At 45.2% G+C, this 15,438-nt stretch overlaps 1 long non-coding RNA gene across 1 annotated transcript in view; it reads right to left on the bottom strand.

The window, feature by feature from the left end:
• Window positions 1–454: 454 nt before the first annotated feature.
• Window positions 455–15,438, bottom strand: part of LOC141987488 (uncharacterized) — a 44,153-nt gene continuing 29,169 nt past the window's right edge. The window contains exons 2-3 of the long non-coding RNA XR_012639551.1: window positions 3,528–3,634; window positions 455–526 (exon numbers count right to left, since the gene is read on the bottom strand). This is a non-coding gene — a long non-coding RNA (uncharacterized LOC141987488). The remainder of the gene's footprint in view (window positions 527–3,527; window positions 3,635–15,438) is intronic.

Genomic DNA, 15,438 nt, shown 5'->3' with positions numbered 1-15,438 from the left:
TTATGTGAAATGCTTTAAAATATTAGATTGTGAGCTCTTCAAAGCAGGGGACTTGAATTTCATTTGCCTGTAAAAAGTCACTGGCAGCTACGATGCCAGACGTATTAATACAATAATGATTTTGCAAAACTATGCAATCTACTAACAAGTGTTACCAAACACTAGCATATTTCAAACACTAACTAGTGAATGCTTTCATTGCCACTGTGGATTATCTCCATTTTATAGATGGAGCGTCTGGGGGCAGAGAGTTTCACTAGCTTTCCCATAGTCAGATAATAAATCAGTATCAGTACTAGGATTAGGACACAGCAGATTCTGGCAACTTGTCCTATGATCAGGCCATTAACTCATGCGTCTCTCAGCAGCCAGCCTCCAGCCTTCAGTGATGAGTGGGGCGTTACCAGCAAAGGGCTTAATCCAAAGCTTATTTAAATTAAAGGGAGTCCTTCCTTTGGCTTCACTGGGCTTTGGCTCTGACCCATAGAGCCAAGTGGGGGCATCACAACGAGTAGACATCGGTGATCTGCAATGGAGGAAATATGAAAACGGAAGGGAGAGGCTCTTTGAAATGCAATTCCCTTGGGAATACCCTGCCCTCCCTTTCCATTTTACGGGGGCAGGGGGGGCAACCTGGGCATATTTCCCAAGTGGCTGGATTTCTGGTAGCCCAGTTTGCAGGCCACCCTTAAAACCAACACAAGATGAGCACAGTCAATCCCAAGAAAAGATGCCCGGCCAGAGAGCAGACAGGTGGCATTCAATCACCCCGCCTCTGATTATTGTTTCTAAGTGTGTGTGTGTGTGTGTAAAGCCCCCAAGGAAAGGGAAAAAAAGTCAGCTGTGTGAGGGAAGAGCCACAAGATTATTGCAGGACATGTTCCCATTCATCCCGGTCATTTTTTCCTCCCTTTGGAAGCCAATGGCTTTTCTGTTGGACGCATTTCACACAGTGGTGTTGTTAATCCCCATACACATCGCACTGTAGGAAACTGCTCACTCTGCAGTATTTCTCGCAGTCTGCAGTGAGTCATTCCCCCCCTCCTCCCTCAACATTATTACTTTTGCTTTAATAATGGGGGAATCTGAGGCACACATGGAGCAGTGAAATGACTTGTACCATTTCAGCAGCTGAGCTGGGATTGGTGTTTAGCTCCCAGCCCTTTGCTCAGTTTAACAATAAGCTGCTCCTGGGCAGAGACAGAAACTAGCTGTGTACATCGTGTTCTGTCTCCAGTGAGTTACCCCAGCTGCTTCAAAATCATTCTCAGCAGCTCGCAAATAAACAGGAACAAGCCAAAACAACCCCTCCTGCATAAGCCTTGAATTGTCATGTGGAACACACCTAAGATTAACAAGGTTCAGACAGATTTACAATGAGGTTAGTCAATAGCCGCTGTTGTGTCCTCTTGATCTTATCTGGTGGGAGAAAGAGAATGGAAAGTTTCTCCTGTGGAGAACATTTGTGCTGTCAAGAAGTGGCCTCAGAATCCTGCTCCACTCCCCAGAGGAGATTTCCACTTTGCATGGAATGACTTTCAAACTCAAACTTTTCCTTCTCCCGGGGGGTGTCCCATCTGCATGGTCTTTCAAGCATTCATGGCAAGAAGTGCTGGAGTTTACAAGGGACAATGGATATAGATCCTACACACTGACGACTCCTTCAAAATCATGTGTCTGGCCATATTCTGGCCCTTGCTGTCTACCTGTATTGCCAACCTGAAAGGCCCATTTGGTGGCTTTTCCGACAAACAGTTTTGAAGGTTTCTTCTATACCACCCTTTACATATAGACCCCATATAGCCTCCTTTGAAGCCTTCCCAGATGAAGGACAGCCCAGTGGTTAGGTGGGACTTAGGAGATCCAGGTTCAATCCCCTGCTCTGACACAGACTTCCTGTGTGATCTTGGGTAAGTCACTTAGCCTCTCTGTGCCTCAGTTCCCCATTTGTAATATAATAATACCTAGCTGTTGTATAGCGCTTTCCAGCAGTAGATCTGAAAGCACTTTACAGAGGACAGCAGTGTCATTACCCTCATTTTATAGACATGGAAATGGAGAAAGGAAGGGACTTGCCCAAGGTCACCCTGCAGGCCAGTAGCAGAGCCAGGGACAGAGCTCAGATCTCTTAAGTGCCAGTGCAGGGCTCGATCCACACTGGGTATAATACCCTTCCCTTCCTTCCAGGGGAGTTGAGAGGAAACATGCATTAATAATTGTGAGGTGCTCAGATGTGACATTAATGGGGGTCACATAGGTCCTAGATAGACAGCTCCTCAGTACTCTCGTTTTGGGGGAGCTGCCTACAAGTAATCAGCTAACTAATGTTGAACAGGATGTGAGGCATCTGGAGAAAGATGATGTTCTTTATTTAGAGGTTAAAAAAACCATCAAACTTTCCAAAGATTTGGCCACCATCAAATTGAGCAAATTGTTATGCTGTGTAACTAGATGATCATAACCTCATCCTCCATCCAAGGGCCTGTCTTTTCACTGTCTCACTCAATGTTGGTTTCAGATTAGATAGTAAACTCTTTGGGGGCAGGGCACCAGGTCTTTTTATATGGCTGCACAGCGCCTATTACCAGTGCACTGGGATTCTGTCTGGGATTTCTGGGTGCTGTGGTAATAGCAACAATAATGCATTAGTTATTATTGATAATATAGCATCATTATTTAGATTGTAAGCTCTTTGGGACAGAGGGGGGTCTTTTTATTATATGTTTGTACTCTGACTACTGCAACAGAGTCTTGATCCATGTACAATGATGATTATTTATTATTATTATTATTATTAATAATGCATAGACATGTTCAAGATTTTTGGAGTTTGTGTAGGCTCCTACCAATTGAAAAATGATGAGGAATTGCACTCAGGTAACATGGAATCTTCAAAGCACTTTAGAAAGATTGACTAATTAACAAACACTAAGGAATTAAAATACACATCACCCCGGTGAACTAAATAAATATTATCCTCCTTTCCTAGAGATGGCTTGTAGAAGACTGCTGGAACAGGATGTCAAAGATGAGATGAAAATTCAGGAGTTCATGGATCCTATCTTGTTCTCTAACCATGATTTTCCCCAAACACACTTTTTAAAAAGAGAAATAATTAAAATGCCTGCCAGGGCTTAGCAGGTGTGTACCCAAAACTGCAAGCATTTTCCTGTGTAGCAATTTTATATGCAGCATCTTCCAACGCTCACATAAAGGGCAGTGACTTGATCCAGTTCTCCAGCTGGTGCCAGCCATCTGTAAGTTATCATGAAAGCTGGAGGGAACATAGCTGCATACCCAGCGTGTCTCCTGCTTGCTCCAGCTCTGTAATATCACAGACTCAAGAAGTTTGCCGGTGTCCTTAAAAAAAAACCCAGTCAAACAACCCCCACCATCTACCCTTCAAAAAACAAATAAACCAAAAAAATCTCTCCTTGGAATTTAATGAAGACCCCCTTCTTTCCCAGTGAATAGGGTACACATATTTTGGAAAAAGCAGCAATTCCTAAAGAGAGGGTGTGACTTACTGGACAGTCGGCTGGACTGAGGCTCAGTAGATTGGATATATCTGCCACTGGCTTGCCTGGACACTTTGGGCAAGTCACTTCCCCACTCTGTGACTCAGTTTCCCCATCTGTAAAATGACAACAATGACACTGATGTCCCTTGCAAAACCCTTTGAGAGCTACTGAAGTAAAGAACTAGGTATAATAATAATAATGTCATAATCTTTTCAGAGTAACAGCCGTGTTAGTCTGTATTCGCAAAAAGAAAAGGAGTACTTGTGGCACCTTAGAGACTAACCAATTTATTTGAGCATAAGCTTTCGTGAGCTACAGCTCACTTCATCGGATGCATACTGTGGAAACTGCAGAAGACATTATATACACAGAGACCATGAAACAATACCTCCCCCCCCGCCACTCTCCTGCTGGTAATAGCTTATCTAAAGGGATCATCAAGTCGGGCCATTTAGTTGGGCCATTTCCAGCACGAAAGCTCATGCTCAAATAAATTGATTAGTCTCTAAGGTGCCACAAGCACTCCTTTTCTTTTTGCATAATCTTTTATGCAGCAGGAGAGACTTCTTTCCGTTCTTTTGCTCCTTCTTTCTCTCTTCCTCTGTCTTGTCTCTCCCTTCCTGCCCTCACCTCACCTTCACTGTCCTCCTTTTCCTTTCCCCCTCTAGTTTTCCCATTTCCCTCCTCATTTTACATGAAGCTGCATAGAGGAGGTGAATGGAATCAGACCACCCTTCTGTTTGTTCTGCAGTTGCAAGGCCACTAACTTAAATCTCTCCCTCCCTCTGGTGTCTGAGCCCTGGTCTGCACAATGGGTTAGGTTGAACTTAGCCGCGTTAGGTCGATTTTAAAATGAATGCGTCTACACAACCAACCCCGTTCCGTCGAACTAAAGGGCTCTTAAAATCGACTTCTGTACTCCTCCTGGTGAGGGGAGTAACGCTAAAATTGACCTTGCTGGGTCAAATTTGGGGTAGTGCAGACGCAATTTGATGGTACTGGCCTCCGGGAGCTATCCCAGAGTGCTGCAATGTGGCCGCTCTGGACAGCACTTTGAACTCCGATGCACTAGCCAGGTACACAGGAAAAGCCCCAGGAAATTTTGAATTTCATTTCCTGTTTGGTCAGCGTGGCGAGCTCAGCAGCACAGGTGACCATGCTGGTCCGCCCAGAATCAAAAACAAGCTCCAGCATGGACCGAAAGGGAGACACTGGATCTGATTGCTGTATGGGGAGAAGAATCTGTGCAGGCCGAACTCGGATCAAAAAGAAGAAATGCTAATATATATGTGCCAAAATCGCACAGAGCATGGTGGAGAGAGGCTACAACAGGAACACACAGCAGTGCTGCATGAAAGTTAAGGAGCTCAGGCAAAAGCCAAGGAGGCAAACGGGTGCTCCGAGTCAGAGCCCCATACATGCCGCTTCTGTGATCAGCTGCATGGCATTCTAGCGGGGGACCCTACCATACCCCACCACTGTCCGTGGACACCTGCAAGGGGGGAGTCTCACGCAACAGGGAGGAAGATTTTGTGGATGAGGAAGAGGAGGAGGAGGAGGAGAATGTGCAGCAGGCAAGCAGTTAATCTGTTGTCCCTGGCAGCCAGGACCTTTTCATCACCCTGGAGCCAATACCCTCCCAAGGCGGGATCCCCAACCCTGAAGCTGGAGAAGGCAGCTCTGGTGCGTACACATTTGTAACTACTGTACAGGGTTTAAAACCAATCGTGTTTAATGTTTGATTTGCCCTGAAGAATTGGGATGCATTCACGGCCAGTACAGATACTGGAAAAGTCTGTTAACGTGTCTGGGGATGGAGCGGGAATCCTCCAGGGACATCTCCATGAAGCTCTCTTGAAGGTACTCTGAAAGCCTTTGCAGAAGGTTTCTGGGGAGGGCTGCCTTATTTTGTCCTCCATGGTAGGACACTTTACCACGCCAAGCCAGTAGCAAATAGTCTGGGATCATTGCAGCACAAAGCATGGCAGCGAATGGTCCTGGGTTTTGGTTGCATTCAAGCAACATTCGGTCTTTATCTTTCTATGTTAGCCTCAGGAGAGTGATATCATTCATGGTCACCTGGTTGAAATAGGGGAATTTTTCTAAGGGAACAGTAAAAGGACCCCGTTCATGCTGGGTTGTTTGCGCTTGGCTAAAAGGGATCATCCTGGAGAATAGCCATGCGGCGAGGGGAGGGGTGAAGGGATCATCCCAGAGAATAGCCACGCGGTGGGGTGGGGGACGGTGTGTGCTGCACATCCACCCGAAAACCACAGTGCCTCCTTTTAAATGTGAAATCCAACCGGCATTGCTTGCTATGGGAAAGGATGGCGCTGCAGTTTGAAACCATTCCCACATGTTCTGAAGGCGTAAGAAGCCAACCCCGCTTATCAAAAGGCTTACCATGGCTGCCTGGAAACTGAATTCTGTTGCCCAGCCATTTGTGATGTGTCACCATATTGGCAGGCGCTCAATATAAAAGGCAAAATGCAACCTTGTACCTAAAGCACATGTGCTGTCTGCTGTGAATTGCTTGATTCTCTGTGAAAGAGTCTCCCTTTTGTTCTCAGAAATGTATCATATTAAATTTTACTTTCCCTTTCTATCTCCCCCCAGGTGCAAATGTTTCTATGCTCCCCCTATCATCTCTGTCCCTGAAGTTATCGCAGATTAGATGGCGAAAAAAATGCACTCGCGATGACATGTTTTCCGAGCTCATGCAGTCCTCCCGCATTGATAGGGCACAGCTTAATGCATGGAGGCATTCAGTGGCAGAGGCCAGGGAAGCATTAAGTGAACCCAAACAGCAGAGGCAGGAGGCGATGCTGAGGCTAATGGGGGAGCAACTGGACATCATGATGCATCTGTTGGAGCTGCAGAAAAGCCAACAAGAGCACAGACCCCCTGCTGCATCTACTGTATAACTGCCTACCCTCCTCCCCATGTTTCATATCCTCCTCACCCAGATGCCCAAGAACGCGGTAGGGGAGGCTCCGGGCACCCAGCCACTCCACTCCAGAGGATGGCCCATGCAACAGAAGGCTGTCATTCAAACAGTTTTGATTTGTAGTGGGGCTACAATAAGCAATGTGGCCTTGTCCTTCTCTCCTCCCGCACCCCGCCCCACCCAGGCTACCTTGCCAGTTATCTCACTTTTTTTTTAATGAATAAAGAAAGAATGCATGGTTTCAGAACAATAGTTACTTTATTTCCTTTGCCAGCTGTGATCGAAGGGGGGAGGGTGGTTGGCTTACAGAGAACTAAAATCAACAAAGGGGGTGGGTTTGCAGCAAGGAGAAACACATGCAACTGTCACACCGTAGCCTGGCCAGTCATGAAACTGGTTTTCAAAGCCTCTCTGATGTGCAGCGTGCTTAGGTGTGCTCTTCTAATCGCTCTGGTGTCTGGCTGCTCAAAATCGGCCGCCAGGCGATTTGCCTCAACCTCCCACCCCGCCATAAACATCTTCCCCTTACTCTCACAGATATTATGGAGCACACAGCAAGCAGGAATAACAATGGGAATGTTGGTTGCGCTAAGGTCTAACCTAGTCAGCAAACAGCGCCAGCGACCTTTTAAATGTCCAAAAGCACATTCTACCACCATTCTGCACTTGCTCAGCCTATAGTTGAACTGCTCCTTACTACTGTCCAGGCTGCCTGTGTATGGCTTCATGAGTCATGGGAGCAAGGGGTAGGCTGGGTCCCCAAGGATAGCTATTGGCATTTCAACATCCCCAATGGTAATTTTCTGGTCTGGGAAGTAAGTCCCTTCTTGCAACTGCTCGAACAGCCTGGAGTTCCTAAAGATGCGAGCGTCATGCACCTTTCCTGGCCATCCCATGCTGATGTTGGTGAAACGTCCCTCGTGATCCACCAGTACTTGCAGCACCATTGAGAAGTACCCCTTGCAGTTTACGTGCTGGTTGGCAAGGTGGTCCGGTGTCAAGATAGGGATATGTGTTCTGTCTATCGCCCCACCACAGTTAGGGAACCCCACTGCAGCAAAGCCATCCAGTATGACCTGCACATTTCCCAGAGTCACTGCCCTTCATAGCAGAACATCAGTGATTGCATTGGCTACTTGGAACACAGCAGTCCCCACAGTAGACTTGCCCACTCCAAATTGATTCCCGACTGACCGGTAGCAGTCAGGCATTGCAAGCTTCCACAGGGCTATCGCCACTCGCTTCTCAGCTGTCAGGGCAGCTCTCATCTTGGTATTCCTGCGCTTCAGGGCAGGGGAAAGCAATTCACAAAGTTCAAGGAAAGTGGCCTTATGCATGTGAAAGTTTCACAGCCACTGTGAATCATCCCATAACTGCAACACTATGCGGTCCCACCAGTCTGTGCTTGTTTGCCGGGCCCAGAATCGGCATTCCACTGTATCAACCAGCCCCACTGCCGCCATGATGTCCAAATTGCCACATCCCGTGCTTTCAGGAATGTCTGTGTCCATGTCCTCATCACAATCATCCTCATGCTGGCATCTCTTAGCCTGGTTCTGCACATACTCCAGGATAATGTGCGAGGTGTTTACAATGCTCACAACAGCAGTGGTGAGCTGAGCGGGCTCCATGCTTGCCGTGGTATGGCATCTGCATGGGTAACCCAGGAAAAAAGGCGTGAAACGATTGTCTGCTGTTGCTTTTACAGAGGGAGGGAGGGAGGGAGGAGCGACTGATGACATGTACCCAAAACCACTCTCAACAATATTTTTGCCCCATCAGACATTGGGAGCTTAATCCAGAATTTCAATCGGCAGTGGAGAGTGCAGAAACTGTGGGATAGCTACCCACAGTGCACCGCTCCATAAGTCGATGCTAGCCATGGCATTGAGGACACACTCCACCGACTTAATGCGCTTAGTGGGGACATACACAATCGACTGTATAAAATCAATTTCTAAAAATCGACTTCTATAAAATCGACCTAATTTCATAGTGTAGACATACCCTTCGATGCAGCTCTGCAGATGGAAAATTATTATAAGGCAATGAAAACTGCACTGGCTTGTCAGTCTGTGCAGCACTACCCTCTGTTGGTTGGAATGTCAGCTCTGCTCAAGGGTCTTCCATTGCTTGCCAGCCTCCACAGCTAACAGATTCAACAAGTTGTATCTAGCACCCACAGGGGTTTGTCCAGAACAACTGTTAGGGCTGGTTAGTGCATATCATCAACCATTCAAGAGTGAAATCTGCGTACGGATCTCATCTCACCAAAGCATATACGGAAAGAATATTGAGTTGGAGTAGAGGGTGGTATTACAACTGAATATGGCAGTATGGCATTACTGGAATACCATGTCTCGTTCTGGTGTCCACACTTTAAAAAGGATGTTAGCAAACTGGAAAGTGTTCAGAAAGAGCTACCAGAATGAGTCAAGGTCTGAAAAACCTGCCTTACTGGGAGAGACGAACAAAACAATCTATTTGGCTTAAAGAGAAGGTTGAGAGAACTTGATTATAGGCAGTATGTATTTATATGAGAAGAAGATTTCTGATAGTAGAAGGCCCATTAATGTAGCAGACAAAGCCATAACAAGATTCAGCAGCTACATGCTGAAGCTAGACCAATTCAGATAAAAAATAAGGCACTTTTTTTTTAAAAGTGAGAATAATTAACCTTTGAAAAAACTTATGTAGGGCTGTAGTGGATTCTCCATTACATGAAGTCTTTAAAGCAAGACTAAATGTCTTTCCACAACGTATGCTCCAGTCCTCCCAGAAGTTATAGGCTGGATGCAGGAACTGCTTGGTGAAATTGTCTGCCCTGTGTTAGGCAGGTGGTCAGACTAGATGATCACAATGGTCCCTTCTGGTCAGGCTATGAAGCTGTGCTTATATGAATCCATGAATTCCACTGAATGCATCTGATGAAGTGAGCTGTAGCTCACGAAAGCTTATGCTCAAATAAATTTGTTAGTCTCTAAGGTGCCACAAGTACTCCTTTTCTTTTTGTGAATACAGACTAACACGGCTGCTACTCTGAAACCTGTCATGATAACATGGAATGCATGGGAAATCTCAATGCTGGAATAAGGGTGAAGGGAAAGACGTGAAGAAATTTCAGGCCAAAATTCAGAGCAAACCTCTCTTGAGGTTCTAAAATGTTCGGTTAACTTTTTTAAAACAAGAGGTGAGATCTCCAGCTGGTGCATATCAGCGAAGGATCTGGCCCACTCTTTTCCATTTGTTTTGAATGTCTCCACACTGCCTAGTTCCATCTGGGAATGGAAGTGGAGTTAGCAAATACCATGAGGCTGTTTTCTCAGTACATTGGCAAGCACTCATAATGAATTCATCTACACTGAAACTCCATGTAAACCACAGTGCTTGTAATAGTGAGCCTTTACTGGTAGCAGGGGTTTTCTGGGAGCAGGGGAATGAATGTCACTATATTTTAGGCGTGGCTGGAAACAGGCACTACTATAATCTTCATGAGAAAAGATGGCCCGCTCCTGCACCCACTGAAATCAATGGGAGCTTTACCATTCACTTTCAGGGGAACAGGAACATACTCCTAATGGAGACATGCTAAGGGCCCTAATTTGCTCCTATTGAAGTCAATGGCAAAACTTCCATTGATTTCAATGAAAGCAGAAGCAGGGTCTAATTCTGCGGAATCAAGGGCCCAGTCCAATGCCCACTGGAGTCAATGACAGTCTTTCTACTGATGTCGGTACATGCAGGCTCAGGCCCTAATAGACTTGTACTTTTCACACAAGCATCCAAACTAGAGACAGGCCTAAGACCCAGTGTTTGGAGGCTTTCATAAACTTTGGGGGATGTCTGATCCTGTGTTTTCTCTGAATTCAATTGTGTGTCCTATTCTTTTCTGTTCTCTACAGATTCTTATGCCATCCCTGTCACCACTGTCTCTGACTGCCTTCCAGTTGTATATTAAACAATGTGACTTCTGTCACGTGTGGTTTGTTCTCTCTTATCTTCTCCCCAGAGGTAGAATTGTGCATGCAGTGGAGTGTCTTGTTTTGGAAGGGTTTTCTTTTTTTGCTTTTTTGTTCTTTTAAGGTGTTTTTTCCCCGGAATATGTATGTACACACTGCTCTGTGTTTATGTCAGAGAAGGCCTTGAAGTTGCAGTGGAAGGGAGTGAGGTTTGAGGTGGTTCTTAGCTCCTGGGGGAGTTGTGACAGAGTGGAAGTTTTCCGTAATATTTTGTATGTCTATTGTGCGTGCCTCAGTTTCTGCTATGTGGTGCATGGTTAACTAGGGGGTGGGAAAAGGTTGTTTACACTTTGCAGAGACCCAGAGATCCAGGTATGACTGCCACCTAGCTGCCTGGGGCCTGGGCCTTTATGCCTATGGAGAGTCTAAGAAGACAATGGCCACTCCAATTACCCGGACATTTGGCACCTAGCAATTAATGACCATGGATTGGGCAGCCTCCACAGAAAGCCAGCTGGGTGTGGCCAGCTGGAGAATAAAGGGCTAAGGAGGAGGGCCAGGTGACAACGACAAAGGACTGAGGAGGGGCCAGATGGGGTCGTTAAGTGTGGCCAGCTGGAAGCAGGACAGGAGATGCTCATAAACTGGGACTAAAGAGGGGTCAGAGGGCTCTGAGACTGACAAAGATGGACTATGCTGGAACTTTTTGTAACCAAGGACTTTCTATGCTGTATTGTAGCCATCTAATGAACACTTCTGCTTTTACAGCGCTGGCTGAGAGTCACTGCCGATTAAGAAGATGGGGGGTGGGGGCGGGTGCATTGTTCCCTTTGGGCATACAAGTCTCTCTCAGGTGTCCAACTTAGGTGGACTCGCTGAAGGGAGCTCATGGTGTGAAGCAGGGGTGCTGAAGGCTCCAAGGTTTGGTCTAAGGAAGCGGTGAAGCCAAGTGGCTTAGCCTAGTGAGAGTGTGACCTTAAAGCAGATGTGGCACACTGAAGGAGTCCCCCCAGGGACTGTTCCAGAGATGTTGAAGAGCACCGGACCTGGGGATCCATGACAAGAATTCATTCTAGTCTCACACCAACCCTGAGAAAGCTCTGTCTCCTGCCCAGAGGAGTTTTACCCTTACAGTAGAAAGTTACTTTGTGCCTGAGGAGCAGAGTTGTCAGCTATAGTCTTCATCCTGGGACTTTAGGCCATAGATACCCTAGGCCTCGGCCATTGAGCCCCTTGAAGATAAGAACCCAACCTTGAACTTGATTTGCTGTTCTGTGGGGAGTGGAGCACAGGACTTTTGCACCTTCTATAGCCCATGTTGCTGAGGAGATGTGCTGCATCCTTCTGTACTAGCTGGAGTTTCCTAAAGGCTGGTGGCTTCAAGCCCAGGAATATTGCACTGGTGTAATCCAGACTGGAGGGGATGAAGAAGTGTATAACTGAGAGAAGGTTGTCATTCACCAGGGTGGGTTTGAGTTTCCTGGCCAACCAGAGATGGTAGAAAGTGTTACTTGTGGACACTACTTACAGGTTCGTGTCAGTGAAGAATCCAGGACCACCCCTAAACAATTGACTGAGCTGACCAACTTGTGGAAGACAATGCGACCTGTTTGAAGTTCACCCACCGATGTGTATTTGCAGTTGGAATCGAGGGTGAAAAGGAAGCAGCTTGTGAAAGAGAGAAATGCCTGCAAGCTGCATGGAGGCTCGAACTAAATGTATTCCCCAAATAAAAAAGACAGAGGAGCAAAAAAAATGCCACCAAGGCTAAACAGCAGAATAAAAGAGGCGACTAGAGGCAAAAAGGCCTCCTTTAAAAATTGGAAGTTAAATCCTACTGAAGAAAATAGAAGAGCACAAACTCTGGCAAGTCCAGCGTAAATGTATAATTAGGCAGGCTAAAAAAATGTGAAGAGCAACTAGCAAAAGATACAAAAACTAGCAATGTTTTTTAAAGTATATCAGAGGCAGGAAGGCTGCTAACCAATCAGTGGGGCCATTGGGTGAATGAGGTTCTAAAGAAGCACTCAAGGAAGACAAGGCCATTGTGGAGAAGTTAAATGAATTCTTTGCATCCGTCTTCACGCAGAGGATATGAGGGAAATTCCCACACCTGAACCATTTCTTTTTAGGTGACAAATCTGAGGAATTGAGGGGTCACTAGAGGAGGTTTTGGAACAAACTGATAAATTAAACAGTAATAAGTCACCAGTATCAGTTCTGAAGGAACTCAAATATCAAATTGCAAAACTACTAATTTTGTTATGGAACCTCTTGCTTACATCAGCCTCTGTACCAGATGACTGGAGGACAACTAATGTAATGCTGATTTTTTAAAAAAATCATGCCACATCAATCTATTAGAATTCTTGGAGGGTTTCAACAAACAGGTGGACAAGGGTGATCCAAAGGATATAGTGAACTTGGACTTTCAGAAAGCCTTTGTTAAGATCCCTCACCAAAGGCTCATAAGCAGTCATGGGATAAGAGGGAAGGTCATCTCATGGATTAGTAACTGGTTAAGAGATAGGAAACAAAGTATAGGAAATTGGAATAAATAGTCAGTTTTCACAAGAGAGAGATATATAGCGGGGTCACCAAAGGATCTGTACTGGGACCTGTGATTTTCACCATATTCATAAATCATCTGGAAAAGGGGGTGAACAGTGAGGTGGCAAAATTTGCTGATGATACTAACTTACTCAAAATAGTTCAATCCAGAGCTGACTAAGAAGGGTTACAAAAGGATCTCACGAAAGTGGGTGACTGGGCAACAAAATGGCAGATGAAATTTGTTGTTGACAACTGCAAAGTAATGCTCATTGGAAAAAATAATCCCAATTACACATACAAAATGATGGGTTCTAAATTAGCTGTTATTACTTAAGAAAGACATCTCGGAGTCAACATTAGTTCTCCGAAAACATCTCTCAGTGTGCAGTGCCAGTCAAAGAAGCTAACAGAATTTTAGGGAGCCATTAGGAAAGGGACAGATAAGAAGACAGAAAGTATCATAATGCCACTATATAAAGCCATGATACACGCACACCTTGAATATTGTGTGCAGTTCTGGTTGCTCCATCTCAAAAAATATATGTTAGGATTGGAAAAAGGACAGAAAAGACCAACACAAATGATTAAGGGTATGGACAGCTTCCATATGAGGAGTGATTAAACAGCCTGGAACTGTTCAGTGTAGAAAAAAGACAACTAAGGGGGGATATGATAGAGGCCTATAAAATCATGAATGGTGTGGAGAAAGTGAATAGGAAACTGTTATTTACTCTTTCATAAAACACAAGAACCCAGCGGTCACCCAATGAAATTAATAGGCAGCAGGTTTAAAATAAACAGAAGGAAGTATTTCTTCATACATTCACAGTCAACCTGTGGAACTTGTTGCCAGGGGATGTTGTGAAGGCCAAAACTATAACTGGGTTCAAAAAAGAGTTAGAGATAAGTTCATGGAGGACAAGTGCATCAATGGCTATTAGCCAAGATAGTCAGGGATGCAACCCCATGCTCTGGGAGTCCCTAAGCCTCTCACTGCCAGAAGCTGGGAGTGGACAACAGGGGATGGATCACTCAATAATTGCCCTGTTCTGCACATCCCCTCTGCAGCATCTGGCACTGGCCCCAGTCAGAAGACAGCATACTGGGCTAGATGGACCTTGCTCTGATCGAGTATGGCCATTCTTATGGTCTTATGTAAAGAGAATTTAAAAGATTAAAATCCATTAGGATAAATAAGTCATTTTGTAAAATGCAAGAGACCAGAAGACTGGAGTATTTTCTAAAATTCTTGCTTTACTATTTATGATTATTGCAATTCTTTGATTGGAACAAATCTTCTGCGAAAGAAAAAAAATCTGCAATCAAAAACAAGGGTCCCAAAAGAGAAAGCGTGGCTTCATATCATCTGATAATCTGTCTACCCCACAAAACTGGCAATGAAGAATCTGACCTTTTGGATCAAGTCAGAGACACAGACATAGCAGTATAGGGGTATAATACAAATATAGTACAAGGTCTTGAGAAGCCAAGTTAGCAAGAGGGTATAAAAACTGGTCTTTTGTTTCAGACAAAGAGAAGGCTTTGGGACTGGATAGCTCAGCGAGTAAGTTGGCAAAGCTCCATTGATTTCAGTGGAGTTACACCTATTTACACCCAGTGAGAATCTGGCATGTGGTTTTCACGCTTGGAAGCCTAAGTGTGAAAGTGTTGGCCTAAGTGACTTGCTGCCATTCGAACACTGCTTCCTTCACCCATAAGCAAAGTAAATGACTTTGAGGTGCCATCAGCTACCCTTTGCCCATCCTCTCTGTATTGACCTTCTCTGGCCTGACCTGGGCTAACCCATCACTACAGAAATAGCTATTTAGATTTTTGTTTCAAATAAACAGTCTGTTTTTTAAAAACACATATTTTGGCTATCACAGGACAGTCAAAACTCGTGCAGTTTGTTTTCACACAGTACCTAGAGACATAACACAAGAGACAAGCAAGGTCATGTTTGATAGGGCCAGCTCCTTCACTGGTGTAAACCCGCATGGCTCCATTGATGTCAACGGAGCTAAACTGCTCTAGCTGTTAGGAACAGATAATTGATCAGAGCCTGCACTTCAGCAAGTGTAGCTAAAGATACATTTTCACAGTGGGCCAGATCCTCAGCTCTGGAGGTATGCTGATTTACACCATGTCACCTTTCCAGCTCCATGGCTGAGCTCAGTTCTGAGCTCAGCCATATAGCTAGCGTGTGCTCTCCTGATTTATTACGATCTGTCTTTTCAGGGGACGGAATCCTTTTAGCTTCCATAGATACTCCAATTTTACAACGTTGAGCAGATCTAGCACAATTTAACTTGCAGGATGATAATCGAGTGCCACTGTGTAGGCTCTCCTCTTACAGTCTGGTGTGAGGTTTGTGTGTTAACTTAGATTGCACTCTAGTGGCTAAAGCTATACAATAGATTTGAAACGTTTTCCTTCAGAGTAAAGGAGTACTTGTGGC

This window comes from Natator depressus, chromosome 1 (assembly GCF_965152275.1).
Source record: "Natator depressus isolate rNatDep1 chromosome 1, rNatDep2.hap1, whole genome shotgun sequence".
NCBI classification, from domain to species: Eukaryota; Metazoa; Chordata; order Testudines; family Cheloniidae; genus Natator; species Natator depressus.
This window is presented reverse-complemented; position numbering and strand designations above follow the sequence as displayed.